Below are 22,562 nucleotides of genomic sequence, written 5' to 3'. Positions count from 1 at the left end.
TGATTTCATTGTTATATATTTTGTTGGTCTATCTGTAGATTGCGAATCGCATCCGTACGACGGTCCAAGACCTGGGTAAGAGCTGTGTGGAGCTGGTACAGGACGCCGGCAAAGTCCAGGGCGACCCGCACGACACATACGCGAGACGCGACTTCCAGGACCATGCCCGCAGCGTCAGTGAGAAGGTGGCCTTTGTTCTAGCAGCATTACAGTCCGGGTCTCGTGGTACCCAGGCCTGTATCAATGCGGCAAGCGCGGTGAGCGGAATCATTGCTGATCTGGACACCACCATTATGTTTGCCACCGCCGGAACTCTGTGTATTGAGGGAGATGACAGTTTCGCCAGCCACAGGTAAATGGGACAAATAGTCCTCAATACCCCCACCCACTGACAAATAGTCCTCAATACCCCCACCCACTGATCCACTCCAACAGTAGTCTCATACTGTAGAATCATTAGATTTTGAGGTGGATCAATTTTCGTGGAGTTTGTGGGTACCTCTCATCCACTAATGAATAAGGGTGATAGAGTCATACTTCCTTTTGTAGGTATGAAATAACTCATGAAAGTAATGCATGGAAATTGTCCCAACAAAGTTTACTGATTCCACGATATTTATTTTTGTAATCACTTATAGAGAGGACATCCTGAAAACGGCGAAGGCTTTGGTAGAGGAGACCAAGAAGTTGGTACAGGGCGCCGCATCCGATCAGGAAACGCTCGCCGGGGCCGCTCAACAGGCCGTCAAAACCATCACCAAACTCGCAGATGTCGTCAAACTTGGTGCAGCCTCACTCGGATCTAACCAACCTGAGGCTCAGGTACGTGGCTTATAACTTGACATTGTATCGATGAAGTTGTTTAATCAATTAATTTGCCAGAGTCATCAAATTTTGTTAATTGCAACATTTCAAGAGGGAAATAACTGAGTAAGCTTGTTTTCAGGTGATGATAATTAACGCGGTGAAGGATGTGGCTTCCGCACTCTCCGATCTGATCAGCGCCACCAAGAACGCCTCCGGCAAAAACGTCTCCGATCCGGCAATGATGACCCTCAAAGAGTCTGCCAAGGTCAGTCAAAATTCAACATTATTTCTTGTTTTCATTTAACCTTGACCGAAGTTTTTTATGTTTATTATTTTTTATTTAAACTCAAAATTTGAGATTTTGAAAACGTGCTTATAATTTTTATATAAATGCTCAAAATTTTGATTAGTGAATTACTGTAACATAAGGACTGAGCGTTGACCTTGTGTTAGAACTTTAACCTTGATGAGATGGTAGTGTTGTGGTGTAGTGATGTAATGCACTCTCTTCTTCTATGGAAAAACCTCTTCTGGCAATCAATTATTGGAGTAGCCCAGGTCTATGATTATAAACCTTTTCTGCTAATCATTATTTCAAACAATTCCAGGCACAGCTTAACTTTTTTTAGCAGTGACTTTTCAGTATTCAATGTGTAGATAAAGTTTTTTTTAAGTCAATTTTAAAAAGGTTTAAAAATTGAAAAGTTTTCTGAGCATAAATATTTTTTTTTGTATTAATTGGAAGAAATATATACAATATAATTTGACAAAGGCCGCCTAGGCGTTGATAGATAGAATTGTTAAGTTAACTGTTGTCTGATTTGTGGAGTCGTGTGATTTTACAGAAGACAGACTCCCTGATCGAGGGTTTGCCGGACGGGTATACTATCTATGTTTCCAGCATGTACTGAGTGCAGTTAAAATTTCGAGCCATCTGATTGGATGATATTTCTCTGTTCTAGTGTTGTTGACAATTTACAAAAACAAGAGCTGTTAATGAAACAATTTTAAAAAAAAAGAAAAATATTGAATGTTGTGATTAATGACTTTTTGTGAGAGCTTCTATTATTATAAATTGAATTTTTGAAATCCTGTAGAGGTTTGAGATTTAAGAAACAACAGATTGCATTTGAATTGGTGTTTCCATAGAAACCATCCCCCTGTTTCACACTGAACCATTGACCAGGCTACTAGTGACAACTGTGTTCATTTCTTCCAGCAAATTATAGAAAATTTCTGCATGGGGATTAATTATTGCTAAGACATGTTCACCCCTTTTCTCCAATTTTTCTTTTACCGACTTGCACTGTACACTCAATTAGCATATGACTACAAATTATTGTTGACACACTACCTTTTTACTGACTGGACATTGTAAATTTACCTGGTAGTTTAAAGTTTCACATTTTTACCTGGTAGTTTAAAGTATAAGATTTTTTGGGAATGGAAAAAGCAGTAAAGCTATTGTCGAGTATTAGTTTTGCAATGCTTTCTTGATAGGAAGAAATGAGCACAGTTGGGTGTAACATGTTTGTGTTGCAGTAACAATGTTGTTTCCAGCTCATATCACTCCCTGTGGTGGTTATAGCCAGCACAGGGCTCCTATACATATCATGATTTGTCAGTGGAAACAGTAAGCTGCTAAGTATTTTAACTCAAGAATTTGAATTCAGTACAAATAATTATATGAGCTGCGGGGACTACCAAATCATTTTGCCTCTCAGACTCAGGGAACTTGACCATCGGCTTGATTCACTCGAAAAGATAAACCTTTTGGTAATGTTATAAAATGGTGGCTATTTTGTAATTTTTGTACCATTTCAAACCTCAGGAAGAGAAGATCTCTATATTTAACATTAAAAAAAGGATTTGGAGAAAAAATATAGAAATAAGCATGAATTTATATATCTAAAAATTTGGCTATAAAATAACTTGACAGTACATCTGACCATTTGGCCACCTTAAGTTTAGCTGAGAGGCAGGATGTTGGAGTTTGAGGCCTGTAGTATTAAACCTCCCTGCAAGCTTCTGTTGACAGCATGAGACTGCAGGACATGCAGAGATCTTCAGACACCTGCATTGTGTCTCCCTGTTCATACAAGCTTGTGCTTTCATCTCAAACCAAGCATTGTTCAGACAAACAAACCTTGTTTCATTGTGTTAGGCTAATCTTTACGGTACAATGACCTATTTGATAAGAAAGACAATGCATTGTTCAGACAAGAAAATCTTGTTTCATTGTGTTAGGCTAAGCTTTAAGGTACATTGACCTATTTGATAAGAAAGACAACTCTTGCATGAAAAATTCAAATGCTTTTCCTTTTAATAAGTCTGAAGTAAGAAAAACTCAAGTCTCAATGAATATTTTATATAATTTGATAGTGTAATTGATGTCATAGGTAGGGCTGAATAAGGATTTCTCCATGTTGTGACCATTAATGTATTATGATCTGTGTTAGATAGGGAAGCCTTGTATATCTTGTTATTATTTACATATCTTGCTTGACTCTGTATAACATGTCTGTGTTAATTAAAAATAATTGTTCATAGAAACGTGTTTGATTTTGATCGAGGTGAAGGATGGTTATGACATTCAGAGATAAACAATATTGTAGAAGTTTGTGTTAAGGTCAGACGACACGTTCCTCAATTTTATATAACTTTTTCCAGGAATTTGTTTATGGTTTACTACTACTTTGACAAGCTTTCTTGCAAAAAATTAGGGTACCTTACCAGGCATTTCTGCAAAATACTAGAATATGCAATGTCCTATATAATCTTCTTGAAAATACACTTGAATTGCTGATTTAAAAATAAATACATCTACAGCACAGCAAAATTCACTGAATTATAAGTTTATCTCCGTCGGGGCGGGGATTTGAACTCACGACCTCTAGAACCTATACGCTTCTGGCAGTGAGTGGCCACGGTTCTAACCACTCGACCATGTACACATATAACCAAGTTCAAGTAAATTTTGATCATTTTTAAAGTAATTATAAAATTAATGTTTTTTTATTGGATTTCTTTATTACGAGGAGATACAAAAAAGATTCTCGAGGAACGTGTCTTCTGACCTTAATAGTCATTAAATAAAAACAGTATTACCAAGTCATAAATATATTCAAACAATTGAAAAAAAATCATTATTAGGTAAGTAAATATTGTTTTAAAAAGTTTTGTCTGACCTGCCTTATCAGAAATTTGTTTTTGTAGTTTAAAAAGATGAAAAAAAAGAAAATTAGCAAAAATCAGGATGTATGATAAGACAGTTATTAATGAAAACAGTCACTTATCAATGAAAATGAGAGTATGCATGTGTAAAACAACAGATGAAGTAAACTGTAAATATCAATCTCCCCTCCAGGTGATGGTGACCAATGTGACATCGTTACTGAAGACGGTGAAGACCGTGGAGGATGAAGCCGCGCGGGGAACTCGGCCCTGGAGTCTACCATAAAAGCCATAGGACAGGAGGTTAAGGTAATACACTGATACACAGGTAACTACAGGTACAAATACAGGTAACTCAGGCCCTGGAGTCTACCATAGAGGCCATAGGACAGGAGGTTAAGGTAATACACTGAATATACACAGGTAACTGCAGGTACAAATACAGGTAACTCAGGCCCTGGAGTCTACCATAGAGGCCATAGGACAAAAGGTTAAGGTAATACACTGAATATACACAGGTAACTACAGGTACAAATACAGGTAACTCGGGCCCTGGAGTCTACCATAGAGACCATAGGACAGGAGGTTAAGGTAATACACTGATACACAGGTAACTACAGGTACAAATACAGGTAACTCAGGCCCTGGAGTCACCATAGAGACCATAGGACAGGAGGTAAAAATTATCCAGGGGTAATCCGACTAAAGTCCAATGGTTTATTTCCCAATTTATGTTTTTTTTTCCTTCATCAACAGACATTGTACTGTTTGATGTTTTCTTTCATAGTCCTACGAGGCTGGAACCTTGCCAGAGAAGAAAGCAACGGCAGAAGATCTGATCCGACTGACCAAACCTATCACCACGGCGACCGCCAAAGCAGTGGCTGCTGGGAACTCGGGTCGCCAAGAGGATGTCATCATCTGTGCCAACATGGGACGCAAGGCCATCTTTGATTTACTGGCAACATGCAGGGTATGTTATATTCTGCTAGAGATTCGAGTACAATGTAAAACATATAAGATCATTGTCCACAAATTTACATTTCCTTGAAACTGAATTTCCAAGAAATGTTAAGAATATTGATGTTTCTGTGTGTTGACAGGGCACAGCCAGCACTGCAGAGACAACAGAAGTCCGACAGAAGACGATAGCAGCCGGCAAGAACTGTGCTGTTGTCTACAAAGATCTACTGGAGCAGGTCAGCACGGTAAGTGTACAGAGCACAGTGTGCACAGACTCAGCACAATGTGCACAGTTAGCACAGTGTAAAAAATCAGCACAATGTGCACAGTTAGCACACAGTGTGCATAGAGTCAGTAATAGAATATTCAAAACACCAAGTTTATTGAAGCTGTTGATATGTGGGGAAGGATTGTTGTGATTGAAGCTGTTGATATGTGGGGAAGGATTGTTGTTATTGAAGCTGTTAATATGTGGGGAGGGATTGTTGTAGAAATGTGGGGCCTGTGATTCTGTTATCTTACCACCTTGTTTCGCGGCCATTTTTCAGGTGGTCCAGAAACCTTCCCAGGAGGCCAAGCAGACACTGGCAGCACGTGCGCACCAAGTCGCGGTGTCCGTACAGGAAATCGTACACTGCTCTGAACTCATTAAAGGTATGTGACTGATAATTCCTGTGACAAGATTAGGGGTGTGATGTGTAGCCATTATACATGTAATAACTATAGCCCTGTGTCACTGTTACCATAACAACAGCGGACGCATCAACTTCATGATATTCTGCTCTGTTGTACCGTCTTTATCTCATATATGCATAGCATTCAAATTTTATTATTTGTCAGTTTTTGTAGATATATATTTTTTATTGAACTTTTTTTAAAGTAAAAACTATTGGTGATTGTTTTGATACATGTAAATATGAATTATGATATGCATGAGAGGAAAAGGTTTTAAGAATGTATAATTATTTTTTCACAATTTTAAAACAGATAACAATTTTTTTTGAAAGATTACAGATATGACAATTTGCAGCATTTTTAAAACTCAAGATATTGCATAATGTAGATATAAATGCAAAGCAGAAAAAAAATTGCATTAAATTCATAGGAAGTAAAATTACAGTTGTAGTTAATGTTTATGGAAGTAAGAAGATGTGAAATTTGTTGGAGTTTAATTTCAATGCAAAGTAAAATTCAAGAGCAACAATTTATTGGGAAGTTATATTTATGAAGTTAAATTTATAAGGAAGTAATCATTTTGGGAACAATGCATAGAATAGGAGCCAAAGATGGAGTCATTTAATGTCTGGGTTAGAAAATGTGTGGGTCAGTAATAGTATTCATGGACGATGCCCAAAGTGGGCTTGTGATTACTGATAATGCCCATACTGGGCTTGTGATTAATGATAATGCCCAAAGTGGGCTTGTGATAACTGATAATGCCCATACTGGGCTTGTGATTAATGATAATGCCCAAAGTGGGCTTGTGATAACTGATAATGTCCATACTGGGCTTGTGATTATGGGCATGGTGCTGTGTAGATATATATCTGACTTCGTTTTCTTTTAGTGGGCCAACCCGCAGAAGGAGGTATTGAGCTTACAGTGTCATGTTTTGATTTTTTTTGGCTTCCCTTTTTATTTTGGTGTATTTTGTCCAGATGTCTTGTGTATCAGAAAAAAGAAACTTTAATTTTTATACAAAGACAGCACTATTTGGAGGCAACCAATCAGAATGGCTGTTAGGGTCTGTAACTGACCCGGATGACTGAATTACTGTGAATGTATTTCATGATAAGGAGAAATGTCACTGCCTGCATATTTGAGACAAGGCTTATACTCTAGAGATATATTCTGTAAATAGACACTGTTGTAGTTTGGTTAGAGATATAAAGGTGAAATGATATGGACACAGATGAAGTCTGTTAACACTCACTTTCTTTTGTGATCTGACTCTACACCAGGTGAATTTCAACACCAATGTTATTTTTGCCCAATGGCTTGAGAAAATAATTTTTCCTCTTTTGAAACATGAAAAATTAGCACAGAGAAATTGAGTGCATTGAATGATGTGGTCCATCTTAAATTTACTGATTCAAGGGGTTGGTTAATTGGGCAAAAATAACATGGGAATGAAAATAACCATTACACACCATTACAATATCTATACACTTATATTGAGTATTGGGAAAGAGAGAAACATATATTCAGAAGAATAACTGTTGCATTTGGGCACAGAGATCTGATGATTGGATAGACATGTATTGGATTCAACAACTGTTACTCTTTGTTACCTGTATTTGACCTGTATTTACCTGTATTTTACCTGTATTGTCTCGTGTGCATGAGAAACGTGCTGCATTGTTTACCCCTCAGTCTTGTGTTTGGGGGGAAGGTACTCCTACCCCCTTGTCAAACTTGTCCCTCCATAATTTGATGACACTTTGTTTTTTTCAAACTAGCGTCCAAAGAGATAAGATGGTCCCATATCGTGAAAGGTAATCATGGCAACCGCTGAAAACAAAAGAGGAATGCTTTCATTGTAGGATAGGAATAAAAGTGCTGCATTAACAGTGAAATTAACACCTGAGATATTGGGTTAGAGTTTGTGACCAGTGAAATTAACACCTGAGATATTGGGTTAGAGTTTGTTACCAATGAAATTAACACCTGAGATATTGGATTAGAGAGTTATGACCTACCATGATATGTGATGTGTAGATAAAGTTCTTTATCAAACAAGTTGTGCTGGTTTCTTTTCTCTCGGAGCAAACACAAAATTTAGCCTCCATTAAAAATCATTTAAGTTTTATACAATAAAAAAAATCTTTTTTATTTTGGCTATTGGAAGTTGTCAAATCATTTTCATTGGCTTTTAGAAATTGTCCTATAAAAGGCTTTTATTTTGATTTGCTGTTCAAAATTGCCTTGTAATTTTGATTTAAAAGTTTTCCTGTTAATGCAGCAATTTGTGTTTACAGTCCAATTCCCCCAAAATAGGCTCCAGACAATCACGTGACTAACAGTCCGGGTAGATTCCATTAACTCCTGTCTCCTCTCTCTGACCTTACATCTGTGTGACCTTGACCAGAGATGTCAGAATGACCTTATGACCTTAGGTGATTTACACCATACTCAACACATTTGATCCTATGTAACTCTGACCTCGCCTCTCTCTGACCTTACATCATTGTATCTTTGACTTTATTTTTGACCTGTGATTATGTATGACCTTTTGACCCTATTTGATTTAAAGCAAACTTGACACATGTGACCTCCTGCATCATGAATGACCTCAGACAGCCACTCTGACTTTCTTTGTCTTAAAAAATTAAGAAAAAAGTTGGACTTTAGTGTAAGAAAGTTCTGGGCTGCATTTTACAAAGGAACTCTTTGACTTGGTCTTAAAACATCTCACTCTTGTGGAATGATCGCTGTAAACCAACTTTTATTAGCGTGCGAGAAATTTGGCTAGGTTTGCAAGAGCCTCATTGTCATGAATATTTTCTTGGCGCAAACCCAGTCCTTGTCATACGATTGTTATAACAACACCAGTCTAAATAAGGCTTGGTCGTGAACATTAGTCGTCGCCAACAATAAAATTGGTTTATGTTATCAATTAGAAGTACTGATAAAGCCATTTGTTTCTTTGTTCCAAACTATTTTTTAATTTCTATATCACGTATACAAAGTTTTATGTTTAGTCATCAAGTGTCTTAGATAAATATGTTTGATTATAAGTCTCAAGATCTATTGTAAAATGCAGTTCTGACTTCTATGTGGGCATGCCTAATGTAGTCCATACAAGCTGGGAGTCCAGCTGTGTTATCATCATTATAATATTGGATAATTCACTGGAATTCCCCATGTAATGGTTAACATGCATTGTGTTCAGTGTAAGCCCTAAGATACAATACTGTATGCAGGGTTATTTTTGTCCTGTGTTATTTTCGCCCTTCTACACTTGCAAATGGTTTCGCCCCATCTGAAATTTGCCCAAACATGATTGCGTAGTAAAGAGATAACTTGGAACATCTATATTTGCCCAGTCTTTAATTGGCACACTGACAGCGAGGGCAAAAGGGCGAAAAACGGGGGCGAATATTTCCCTGTATACAGTATGCTGTTAATGAAGCCTACAGTGTTATAAATGTTGTTTCAACCAAGACATTGTATCAAGTTGTTGTGGAATATATAAAATCTATGTGTAGTGCAAGATTGACAGACAGGTTTAAGTTGTATATAATTTGTAACCAAGGACATTGTATCACAGAATGTTCCGTTGAGAAATACTGTAAATTCCTAATTAAACTCAAGGAATTAATTTCCACGTACAATCATGAGATGCAGTCCTCAAAGATTTTTCAAATCAGTCTTATTTTTCAGACAGTTTTGAAACCATTACAAAAAATAAGGAATTTACAGTAGTTTTAGATTCCAGCTTACAATCATTATCCATTTTATATTCCTCCTGAATTATAATGTTAGTACCGAGTCATCTATGTAAATTCTTATGTATAATGCATCAATTGTTCCACATACAGAAAAATCCCTATACCTCAACTGTATTAGATCAAACAATATGTATATCCCTAAAAGCAAACCTGAGTTTCATTTCTTTAAATTGTATGTTTGCAGTCAGTGATTAGATTAGACTTTGTCCCCAGTTTATTTCTTGTTTGTTAGATGCAGTGTAACATTTGTTACCGAGTTACCAGCATGAACCTGAGTATGATATCAAGCATGTATGACTTGTTTTATTTTTTCTATATATCCATGCACAAGGATGTAATTACCTGCATGTATTGTTTTCTTCAGCGCGAAATGTAGGAATTGTAAAAAATTCCCACATTTCTTAGATTTTAGTCAATTACTTTTACAAAGACAGGGTAATATAATTATTTCATACTTTGTATTCATGCAGAGGGCTTTTGATGCAGAAATAAAAGTTTTAACAAATTTTGAGGAGAAAAAAATTAGAAGAAATTTTGAGAAAAACCTTGCTGATTGAAAGTTGGAAAAAATAGCAGCAATTGTTTTATCATTTCCGCATCAAAACCATTGTTGAAAATCATTCATTAATATTTAAATAGAAGTTTCTAGGATCATTTTGCCATTAAGTACTTTCAAGCCCTTGATTTTGCTTACCTGTGAGTGCTTTCAGTCCTTTGATTCTGTGTTCTCTGACTTTATCAGGTACAGACTGGGTGGATCCCGAAGACCCCACAGTGATCGCCGAGAGCGAGCTCCTGACGGCGGCCAAATCCATCGAAGCTGCCGCACAGAAACTGTCACAACTCAAACCACGCAAAAAGGCAAAGGTATGTGTACTACATCAGAACAAACAAACAGAAGGACTTGCCTAATAGAAGAAAGTCAATCCGTCACCATAAAACTAACATAAGTTGTACCACAAAAAAGCCAAAGTATTTGTTGTAAAGAAAGGCAGAGTTGGTTGTATTGACTTTAACTGCTACAGCTTTCACACAGGGCTCTTTGAGTAACAATGAGATGTTTGATTTAGGAATGTGAGCCGAACATTACAATGTCAACTTTTAATTATGTGAACATGGTTCCGCTTGGCATTTTCAGTGAGCTTGTGTTGAGATGTATGTGATTTCTCTGTTGAATAAAATCTGTTGAGATGCTTGGGTTTAGGTGAAATCAGTTGAAATGAGATGGTTATCATTCCCGTTAATATGAGTTATGTTGAGATTGCTTCATTGAACAATTTTAAAATTTCATTCAGATTTCAATAATGTTCGTTGAGATTTTCAATAAAGTTATGTCTGTAATTGAATGAAATATTTCAATAGAAAAACTGGGCTTTTGTGAATCATGGTTTGAGACATTGTATGGTTTAGTGAGTTATGGTTTGAGACATTGTATGCTTTAGTGACTCATGGTTTGAGACATTGTATGGTTTAGTGAGTTATGGTTTGAAACCTTGTATGCTTTAGTGAGTCATGGTTTGAGACATTGTATGGTTTAGTGAGTTATGGTTTGAGACATTGTATGGTTTAGTGAGTCATGGTTTGAGACATTGTATGGTTTAGTGAGTCATGGTTTGAGACATTGTATGGTTTAGTGAGTCATGATTTGAGACATTGTATGGTTTAGTGAGTCATGGTTTGAGACATTGTATGGTTAAGTGAGTCATGGTTTGAGACATTGTATGGTTTAGTGAGTTATGGTTTGAGACATTGTATGGTTTAGTGAGTTATGGTTTGAGATATTGTATGGATTAGTGAGTCATGGTTTGAGACATTGTATGGTTTAGTGAGTCATGGTTTGAGACATTGTATGGTTTAGTGAGTCATGGTTTGAGACATTGTATGGTTTAGTGAGTCATGGTTTGAGACATTGTATGGTTTAGTGAGTTATGGTTTGAGACATTGTATGGTTTAGTGAGTCATGGTTTGAGACATTGTATGGTTGGATTGTTAGAGATATTTGTGGAGGGATAGTCTCAGTCATAAATTCAATGAACAAAAGTTTTGGTCAAAGAGATCCCTAACGAGATATTCTGTGAGAATTGTCTGTGGACTGAGGCAGTTTATAGAGTGAGATATTTTGAGTGAGCTTTGGGAAGATGATTAATGAGAGATGTCTTTGGAGTGAGATATTTTGTCGAGTGAGATATTTTGAGTGAGCTGTGGTGAGATATGTTTGATATATTTGGTGAGTGAAATCAAGTCCCACCAAATATCAGACATGTCAACACTACGGCCTGCACCGGTCAGCAGAAGAGAGAGTGTACCACATCTGTTTGTACATTGGAGAATAAGTTGTAAAAACTTAATCAGTGATCTGTGGAATTCAGTTGAGGGTCATGGAACATAGCAGAATGAATACTAGGAGTGACGAATATGTTTTTACACCAGGATTTAAAATATCATGTATTTCATTCCAAACACCTCAAATATCACTTTCCTGAACCATGAATTAATTGATAAGTGTAACCCTTCACATCTGAATTAAAGATTATTATGCATACTTTGAAGAGGAAAAACATTGAGTGTTTTGGGCATATTTCACATTTTTCCTATTGATGTATTGCAGGAAGCAGACATGAGTCTAAACTTTGAAGAGCAAATTCTGGAGGCAGCCAAATCTATCGCCTCGGCAACGGCAGCCTTGGTGAAGTCAGCGTCGGCCGCACAAAGAGAACTTGTGGCGCAAGGAAAGGTAAGCCAGCAGTGGATTGAGTTTAGGACTGTACTGTAGGTGGTAATGACAAATGCCTGGGTAAACTTTTGTAACTGTCTGTAGAGAAATGTTTGAACCAATATGTCATAATTAATGATTTAGAAGTCAAGTAAAGTCTGCAAGGCATGGTAGATTCATAAATAAGAAATCTGGAACAAGGCATGAACATATTTCAAATGCTTTTGATAACATTTTCAAATTTTAATGCCATGAATAAACTTACCTGCCGGCTTGAAATATCTATTCTTAGCAGTCTCTCTGAGATGCATGGTAAATGTTTTTACTAAGAAATCTAGTGAACTTCAAAAATAGTATGACGAGTAATTTGACATTATAATATTGTTTGTTCTACATCATGGCATGTTAATGTGTCCTAGACTGTGCTGTAACACAAATTGTGATTGGTCAATCTGACAATGGGTCGGATTCTGTCAGCTTAGATCTGATCTGTATATATTCACCTGACCACCTTTTGTGTGACTAATTTTCATTGGACGATGCATTAATTCTTCTGTGTTTCATTTCGTTCTTGCATGTTCTTCTCTCCTGTTTCAGGTTCGCACGCGCAAAGAGGTAAACAATATTGATGTAACCATGGCAACCTTGCGCTTTCTTGCTTCCACAATTGTATTGTGACAACTGGGTGTATTATCTCATTATTTCTACACACACTTTATATTCTTGTTTTGCACTTTTGGGGACTTATAATTTGAGTATAGATAGACTTCATATGATTTTAATATATTTTGAGTTAGTTCCCCTTGCTGTCATATTAAAACAGGCATATTTTGTCACTTGACAAAATTTAGACAATTTGAGCTGTAATATCAAATATAAAATATTTTCATCTTTTTTGGGGACTTCAACAGAAAGTGTTTATAGATTGTTAAGATTTTTGTCTTCTGGATTACCTCTATGACTTGTTATTCTATTTGGTCAATAATTTTAATATCCAAAATGGCAGCCAAAGGGAAATAACTCTCACCATATTAATGTCTGTTGGAAACTATCTGTATCTCAGACAAGTTATGGTTTATTTTTCAGGTTACCATTTATTTCATTTGTAAAAAATTCAGAAGTTTGTGCTTTAGTTAAAAACATTGGAAATCTGATGTTACTCAAAATTATAGCCTGAAAAAGGAAATTTCAAATAAATCTGTCTCAAGATGTTTAGTTTTAAAGGAGACAATTTTTTTGCAATATTCCTAACTTAGTTCCAAAATTTAGTTTAAGAATAGTGAGGACTTTTCTTTATGGTTAATGTAGAACTTAGATTTTTTGGATTTCGTTGTGTACACAAACATTATTCATTATGACAGGGATAGGGGGTTTGAAGCTAAAAAAAATAGCAACGCTTAAAAGAAAGGTTTGCAGTGAACGCTAATCTATCCATTTTTACCCAACTTGTTCACATGACATTTGATTTACCAATTTCCATTGGTTATACTTTGTACCTGCTTTTGACCACCATTTTGAATTCCATTTTGACACTGGTGTGATTCTGTTGTGATGTGGTTATATTTTAAGTTTAAGCAACAGTTTATTGAAATACCACAGAAATCTGTGTGTTAACTTTTGTCTTAACCCGGAGGGGGGGGGGGGGGGGGGGGGGGGTGACCTTAACCTTCCATTACTGTAAAGGCCAAAGAATGATTTCATATCAGAATTATGCTTCATTGATAGAGAGTATTAATGTCATCTTCATAAATCACATTTATCTAGTTTTAAAGTTAAAGAATATCTTAAAATATTACTTATAAATAATTATTGAGAACTGTAATAGGAATTGTAATGATTATTGTATTATATTTACATTGTATGATGAATTGAAAAACAAACAAAAAACACATCCTATCTTTGAGCAGTAAAATCTCTCAGTTTAATTTACACACTTCTGATAATGATTGAAGGGGAAGGATACACAAAACAGTTTAAACTTGACCAAATTTAAAGAATTACAAATTTGATGGTTGTTGTATTGTGTCTGTGTAACACTGTAAACAATTGACAGGTTATAAAAGAGCTGGAAAAGGTAGATGTATTACAGATTACAGGAAATATACTGTAATGATTTATTACATTAGTGTTACATGTAATTACAAGTTATAGGCGTGTAAACTTCATCATGTAACTTATAACTCTCTTACTTAAATACTGAAAACCAGTTAAGGTGTACTTAAAACCTGTAATATTTCTTTCTTCTGGGTGACCTTACATTATAGTTTTATTTAAGGATAGGTAATATATCATATATAAATTACTATAATATAGGAAGTATGGTACCAACAACTTCTTGGGTTGTAAACAAATTGTATTTATCTGTATGGGTAAACAAACTTTTGTTTTCTCTCATTATTGGTAAGAATATCAACATCTGTGGAACTCCTCTATATCTTGGTGCTGGTATATATATATATGTGGTTTATGATTTATTCATGGGAACTCAAATATTTGAATTGATATATCTATCTTTCAAGGTATTATAAAACTGTGGATAAATTCACACAAGTACTTACATAAAATCATTATATCGATTTATAATTGATAATTATCGATTGTAGAGGGACCTATTGTAGACTGGGAATTCTGATATTTATCATGAGTTATATGAATAATTTTCTTCAGCTTTAAAAAAGAAATTTGAAATAACATGTTTCTTAGATGAATAACATATTTGATGTTGAAATTTTGTTTTGCTGTTGAAGCTTAGATATTAACATTAATCATGGCTTATTAAGCCCTGTAAGAAAACTGTTGTTTCCATCATGTTTACAGAGGTTAAAGACTGGGGCATCGTTTTTAACAGAAACTTGTACAACTTTGCTGTATTTAGAATAATCAGTTGAAGCTTTTTTAAGAACAAACAACTTACTGGTATTGATAGATTTGCCAGATAGAAATCAGATTTAATGAATATTGAGTTGAGGCATTCTCAGTGTTACTTTGGGAGAAAAAGAATTATGTAGACACAATATTTTTGGTAAAAAAAATCCAAGTATCTTATGAGAATAATTTTAGAGTTTTTTTCAAATATTAAACTAATGAAAATATCAATCTGCAACAAATGATGGGATACCCAATGAAGTCAAATGATTCCACTGACTATTGAAGTAATAATAAACTGATTGTGTTGTAATAACATATACCTGTAATAATATGTTGCTGTGTTGTTATAACAGATTGGAGCAACATACCACAAATCTCAGATACTGGACGATGACGGCCAATGGTCCGAGGGGCTTATATCAGCGGTAAGTAAATGGTCCGAGGGGCTTATATCAGCGGTAAGTAAATGGTCCGAGGGGCTTATATCAGCGGTAAGTAAATGGTCCAAAGGGGCTTATATCCGCGGTAAGTAAATGGTCCGAGGGGCTTATATCCGCGGTAAGTAAATGGTCCGAGGGACTTATATCGGCGGTAAGTAAATGGTCCGAGGGCTTATATCAGCGGTAAGTAAATGGTCCGAGGGGCTGATATCGGCGGTAAGTAAATGGTCCGAGGGGCTGATATCGGCGGTAAGTAAATGGTCCGAGGGGCTTATATCGGCGGTAAGTAAATGGTCCGAGGGACTTATATCAGCGGTAAGTAAATGGTCTGAGGGACTTATATCAGTGGTAAGTAAATGGTCCGAGGGACTTATATCGGCGGTAAGTAAATGGTCGGAGGGCTTATATCAGCGGTAAGTAAATGGTCCGAGGGGCTTATATCAGCGGTAAGTAAATGGTCCGAGGGACTTATATCGGCGGTAAGTAAATGGTCGGAGGGCTTATATCAGCGGTAAGTAAATGGTCCGAGGGGCTTATATTGGCGGAAAGTCTCTGACTTAACTGGATGGGAAACAAACAATGAGCGCATGTTGTTTAAATTCAGTAATATACAAATTAATAGTATCTTAAATAATTCTAAATACAATATACTTCTGAAAAAATCCAGAAGCAAATAGTTTTTCAATGGTTGAATATCGCGAATGATTTTGTATGTTTGCTGACACAGAAAGATAAATCATTGCACAATTTTATTGATTCTTCTTCTTTCCAATGCAACCATTGATTTGAGCTATTTTAGTACAAAACATTGCGTTTCAACACTGATTTAAGCTTTGTTGTTGATACTCCACACTGATTTAAGCTTTGTTTTTGATACTCCACTGATTTAAGCTATGTTTTTGATACTCCACTGATTTAAGCTTTGTTTTTGATACTCCACTGATTTAAGCTTTGTTTTTGATACTCCACTGATTTAAGCTTTGTTTTTGATACTCCACTGATTTAAGCTATGTTTTTGATACTCCACTGATTTAAGCTATGTTTTTGATACTCCACTGATTTAAGCTTTGTTTTTGATACTCCACAGGCTAAGATGGTAGCTGCTGCCACTCACAGTTTGTGCGAGTCGGCCAATGCCATGGTTCAAGGTCATGCTACAGAGGAGCGACTCATCGCTTCAGCCAAAGAGGTCGCGGGGTCGACGGCCCATCTCCTGGTCGCCTGCAGGGTCAAGGCCGACCCAGACTCAGTCGCCATGAAACGCCTCCAGGTAAAAGCCTTGTTTTCTTTTTAATTACCTTGCTAATTAATTGCCATGTGTCACTTTTATTTTTGCGGAATAGCCAGGAAATGACCATGGTCTTATTTTTAATCAAATGGCGCATTTAAGTTTCATTATCACTTTAATATGTTGAAACAACACAAGATCTAGATGAACAGATGACATGATTTGACCTTGTATTGATTTAGAGTTTTGGTTGATTTTAATATGATCAATATCTGACCTAGCTACAATATTAGATCAATAAATGACCTTGATATGACCTTGTTACTATTCATTTCTGTAGGCGGCGGGTAATGCGGTGAAGCGTGCCACGGAGGTCCTGGTGAAGGCGGCCCAGCAGGCCAAGCAGAGAGATGAGGACGAGGATATAAACGTGGCAGTCGACTCACGTAAAGTGGGCGGGATCAAACAGGTGAGACACGCCCACTTACTGTGTGTTGTATATTTCTTCATGTATTTGTATTTATGTTCTTGTATACAATGTTAAACTGAAAACCAACTTGTCTTTGCATCTGTCAATCACAGTGATGAATAGCAATATAGAAACTTACCTTTAGATTAATCATTCATTGTCTAGTTTACGAAAAAGCAATCTTCTGAAAAAATGAAATCCAGAAAAGACTTGTTGTTTGTGACAAGACCATTGACAATGATTGGGAATTTTCTAATCTCTTTAACATTTCTTGATTGCAAATATGAGTTGGTTTACCATATTCATCCTTGACTTTAGAGGATTATTTTTATTCCATGTTTGTACCTGATCTTTACTACTATTATATTAAAAACTTGTACAGTGTCATTTCATCAGCATTCGTTAATTACCAATTTTGATTTAGTTTCATTTAGTTGAGATGATTCATGAAGTTAAATTTTCAGTAAAGTGCAAAATCAAATAACAAGTAGACTTGATTGGATTATTAGCCAGGAGTTTACATATCTATGTAACTGTGATTTTCATTAAATCCACAAAAATTTATGTCCACGAATACTAATGAAACTACAAAGTATTGATGAAATCCAAGTATTGCAAGAGAACATGGGATAAATATGAACGTTACTAGTGTATTGCATGAAGTATTCCTAATCTATACATTTATCAATTCATTTCATGATTAACACTGTATATTTCATAATTAACACTGTATATTTCATAATTAACACTGTATATTTCACCACAATACACTTAAGATTTTTATAATATTTTCCTGAATAGGTAATATCTATAACAAGTATTGACACAAACTACTTTCAAACATGTAAATTTACACATCCACATCACAGACTCCACGCTAACTTGTATGGTCGTATCATTGATAATATACTATATATGTCCAGATATAGCACATATGCTGAAAATACTTAAAAGATGTAATTAATACACTAACAGCTAATTACATATGATATAAAGTAATTATACTTAAGATATGATTAACACACTAACTGCTAATTAAATACAATATAGTGATTATACTCAAGATATAATAAACACACTTATAATTCATTACATACAATAATGTGATTATAAATGTAGTGATTATGCTTAAGATATAATAAACACACTTAAGATATAATTAACACACTAACAATTCATTACATACAATATAGTGATTATAAATATAGTGATTATGCTTAAGATATAATAAACACATTAATAATTCATGACATACAATTTAGTGATTATAGATATAGTGATTATACTTAAGATATAATTAACACACTAACAACTGATAAATTACATGCAATGTAACTAAGAAAACAACTAACGATGTTTCAATTTTCGGGGATTTTCACCTGTGAATTTGAATTTATTGTCAGAATGAGTTGGTGTTTGATGACCTTTGACCTCTTAAATTTGACCTCACTTTACAGCCAGGAGTCACCGGAGGTCATTACTGGTTTCATTTCTCGTTTCTTTCAGGATTCTAATTAAATGTAATTTGTTAACATGATGATATGTGCTACTGTAAACACATTATATTCGGCGTGTATGATATTTAGTGGAAAAAAGTTTTTGAACAATTTAAGCATATTCCTGAATGTTGCTATTCTATACGTATATACATGGCATTGAGCAATGTACTTCATTAAGCAGAAGCCGCCTTCTGCCAAACATGCTAAATAGAATACACAGCTAAATGTAACACGTTTACAGTATTCAAATTAGAATCACACATGACACACTGTGTACATATATGACAGACTCCAACAAGAGTCTCACGTAATATATACAAATCTAATGCACAGTGTTCAAACACCACAAACTGAGGTTATAATAGAATAATTAGCAATGCTACACATATATAACGTCTGACAATAACAACAACAAACATCAAACAATTTTATTATGGAACTTAGAACTAAGTTTGTGGAGGTAGAGGTATGATTACTTTTTGACTGTTTGTAATCCATCTCCAATTCAATCTTTTTCTTTCTCTTTCTCTTGAAGTAAATAAATTCAAGAAATGATTCATTTCATTTAACAAAAAAAAATTCATAAAAAGAGCTGTGTGCTAAAATTAATGTTAAGATAATGAAATTTTACATACATTTTGCAAAGTTTATATTCAGCAATAAAAAAAAGAAAAAGAAAGAAATAACGTCAGAGGATAAAGCTCAGTTGATGTGTTTAAGTCAAAAAGTCATCAATGTCTTGTTGCTATTTTTAGCAAATTGAGGCCCAAGAGAGGATTTTGTTGTTGGAGAAGCAGCTTGAGGATGCAAGGCGCCTGAAGGAGAAACTGGCGGAGAAACGCGACCAGACGGCTGTCTAGATAACACAGTGTGATGGGGGCGAAACGCGGGCTCATTAACCCTTGTTCTTTTACCCTATAACAAAAAAATTCTTTTACTTTTGTTGGGTAATTTTCTGGGCTGTAAAATTTTGTTTGAAAAAAAGTTCTTTTCTGTTTGGCGATAATTAGTATAGAATAAAGTAATGTATACTAGTCTAATGACATGGGGAATTTTTTAATTTTAATTTTTAATCTAAAGACAGATTTTATAACCGTGTCCAAATTCCTCTGTCTCAGAGGTATTGAGCCCCCTCCCCCCTCGATTGTCACACTGTGTATTCTTGGACTGACTGCCTCGGTCTCTTTGCATGTTAGCGTATCATCCTCACCATTACCATCTCGTCTCTCATCTCCTCATATATAAACAACTTTTTTTTCTTTTCTCTAAAAATTTACAGGAACTACAAATTCAAGAGGAGATGTTACGGAAGGAGAGAGAATGGATCGAAGCCAGAGAGAAACTGGCCAAGTTCCGTAAACAGCGGTACAAAGACACGGGCCACGATAGCGACTCATCATCCGCCTTCTAACACCGCATGCTCCAGCTTTAACTGTATAATGCGTATAGTGCCTGTCACGTGTCTTGTGATGTCATAATGGCTTCCATGTCAGCTGTCCTTGTGAAGGTCAAGGTGACAAGCATCTAAGTGATTTAGAATTTGAAGGGAGTGAGAGTGTTTGAGATCTGGGTTAGGGTTGCATTTTTGTGGGTGTGATTTTTCAATATAGATGTGTAAGTTTGTATACTTAGAATGATTAATGATGGATAATGTATTCAGAGGACAGAAATTTGGAATTGAGAAGAAAGAGACTCAGAAAGAAAGGATTCTCAATAATCATATCATATGTATATGTAGCTGCTGATTAAGTGTTAAACCAGTTATGTCACATATTGTACAGGATTTTACAGAATTGTTTACCAACCGTGCAAACATTTATCTATTTTAAATAGAAGCAGTTGTTATTCGACACTTGATTATTTTTAGATTTTTCTCTGCAAGCAGACTTGTTTTTTTTTTTAAGAATATAAACATGAAGTTTTCTGAATCTGATAGATTAAATCTACACTGTTTTAAGGTAGCCAATTGTGATATGGTGTTACAAATGATAGATGATATGGTGTTACAAATGATAGATATGCAATACTTATATACAATATAAAGACTGATATAGCTTACTTATTCTTTGATATGTATATGTATTTGTACTATCCATGTACTGCAGATGTTGTATTCAAGTCCTGTTTTTATGTCGACTTAGAAATTTGCTTTATCAGCACAGTTTGAGTGAAAATTAACCAGGTTTCTTCCCCTGTTTTGTTGCTGTTTAGAGATTTCAATTCACGCTTGATTTTAGTCAGAGTTTTAATTGATAATTTCATGAGAAAAACCTTGATTTGATTTCTGTGTTTGATGCCAGGCTTCCACTAACCGAGTAAATCCGCGAGTATTTGGTGTGTACCACGCTAGTCCTACACATATACCCAGTGCTGCGTATTGAACTGTTTTATGTGTGTATTTTGTATTAGTCGTGTTTAGTTTTTGATAAAAGCGATATATATTTTATTCTGTTTAATATTATGATTATTGTATAATTATTATGATGACGACTGTGTAATTTTCTACATTCTCTATCGTACACAATATTTGTAGTAAACTTTTGTTTCCTATATAAAATTGGTATATTGTATTTATACTGACCATATATAACGTAGCCACACCCTCAGCATTAATCAATATCACCAGGGGTACACTACAGACCATATATAACATGGCCTCCCCCTCACCAGGTGTACACTACAGACCATATATAACATGGCCTCCCCCTCACCAGGGGTACACTACAGATCCTGTTTGACTCCTGTATAACAAACCATTGAACCATACAACTACAGCATGTTCTGTACCCAGAGTTATCTCTCTTGTTTTATTCAACCAATTCAAACATCATCTTATAGAATTTGAATTATCCGAGAAGAACATCATGTAGTCGATAAACTCGTATTTCATGATCAAAATATCTACGTTATAGACTAGCATTATGGATTTTGTTATCAATATTTTGTCATTAACGGATTATTTTGAAACAACCCATAATTTGTTTAGTCAAAGATTATAGAAATTATTTAATTTTGTGTCAACAAAATCGTACATTTTGTAATTGCAAATTTGCCATAAATAAAATAACGACGAAAAATGATGCTGAGATGTAGAAAATTAATATATTTACTCTGACCTTAGCTAACGATAGCGATAATGAAAATATTCAGTCTGACCTTGGTTACAGCGGATGATAATATATTCACTGACCTACGTCACAGTTACGATTATTAATATAATCACTCTGACCTTAGCCAACAGCGACGATTATTAATATATTCACTCTGACCTTAGCTAACAGTGACGACTATTAATATATTTACTCTGACCTTAGCTAACAGTAACGATTATTAATATATTCACTCTGACCTTAGCTAACAGTGACGTTATAATATATTCACGCTGACCATAGCTAACAATGATGATTATTAATATATTCACTCTGACCTGTGACCTCTTCAGTGTGCATGTGTCGGCTTACTATACCATGTATATTACGTACTGTATTTTTCCATGTATTACTGGATGTGTGTGATAGTCACATAAAATTTGCATATCAAGAGTTACTGATCATGACGCTTACAAATATGAAGTTTTAATAACAGGTTCAAATAAATTTATGTACAAGACTTTGTTGTTTTGTTGTTAACTTATTTCAAGGAAAAGTGGGCGGATCCAGAATATTCCCCCGGGGAGGGGGGTAAGGGATAATTGTTTTGACAGTGGGGGTCAAAGGCAGAGATAAGAATTTTAAGATTACCAAGGAGAGAGGTTGTTCCAGGTCAAAATGTGACTGATTGATTTTGGGGCCAAATGTTAGCAATATCAAGAGTGTTTAGATCCATGGATGACGTCTATTTGTCACTCATAAGATAAAACTCTGTAAATCAGTTAACTTAGAGGTGTATCTAATGTTGTCACTAAATAAATGTATATAGTTATACTCCATATGGTCTCGTGTCCAGAGCTT

At 35.3% G+C, this 22,562-nt stretch overlaps 1 pseudogene; it reads left to right on the top strand.

Annotated features, from left to right (window-relative positions):
* Positions 1-22,221, top strand: part of LOC128171439 (talin-2-like) — a 38,650-nt pseudogene extending 16,429 nt beyond the window's left edge.
* The last annotated feature ends 341 nt before the right edge of the window (positions 22,222-22,562 follow it).

Source organism: Crassostrea angulata, chromosome 2 (genome assembly GCF_025612915.1).
Source record: "Crassostrea angulata isolate pt1a10 chromosome 2, ASM2561291v2, whole genome shotgun sequence".
Lineage (NCBI taxonomy): Eukaryota > Metazoa > Mollusca > Bivalvia > Ostreida > Ostreidae > Magallana > Magallana angulata.
This window is presented reverse-complemented; position numbering and strand designations above follow the sequence as displayed.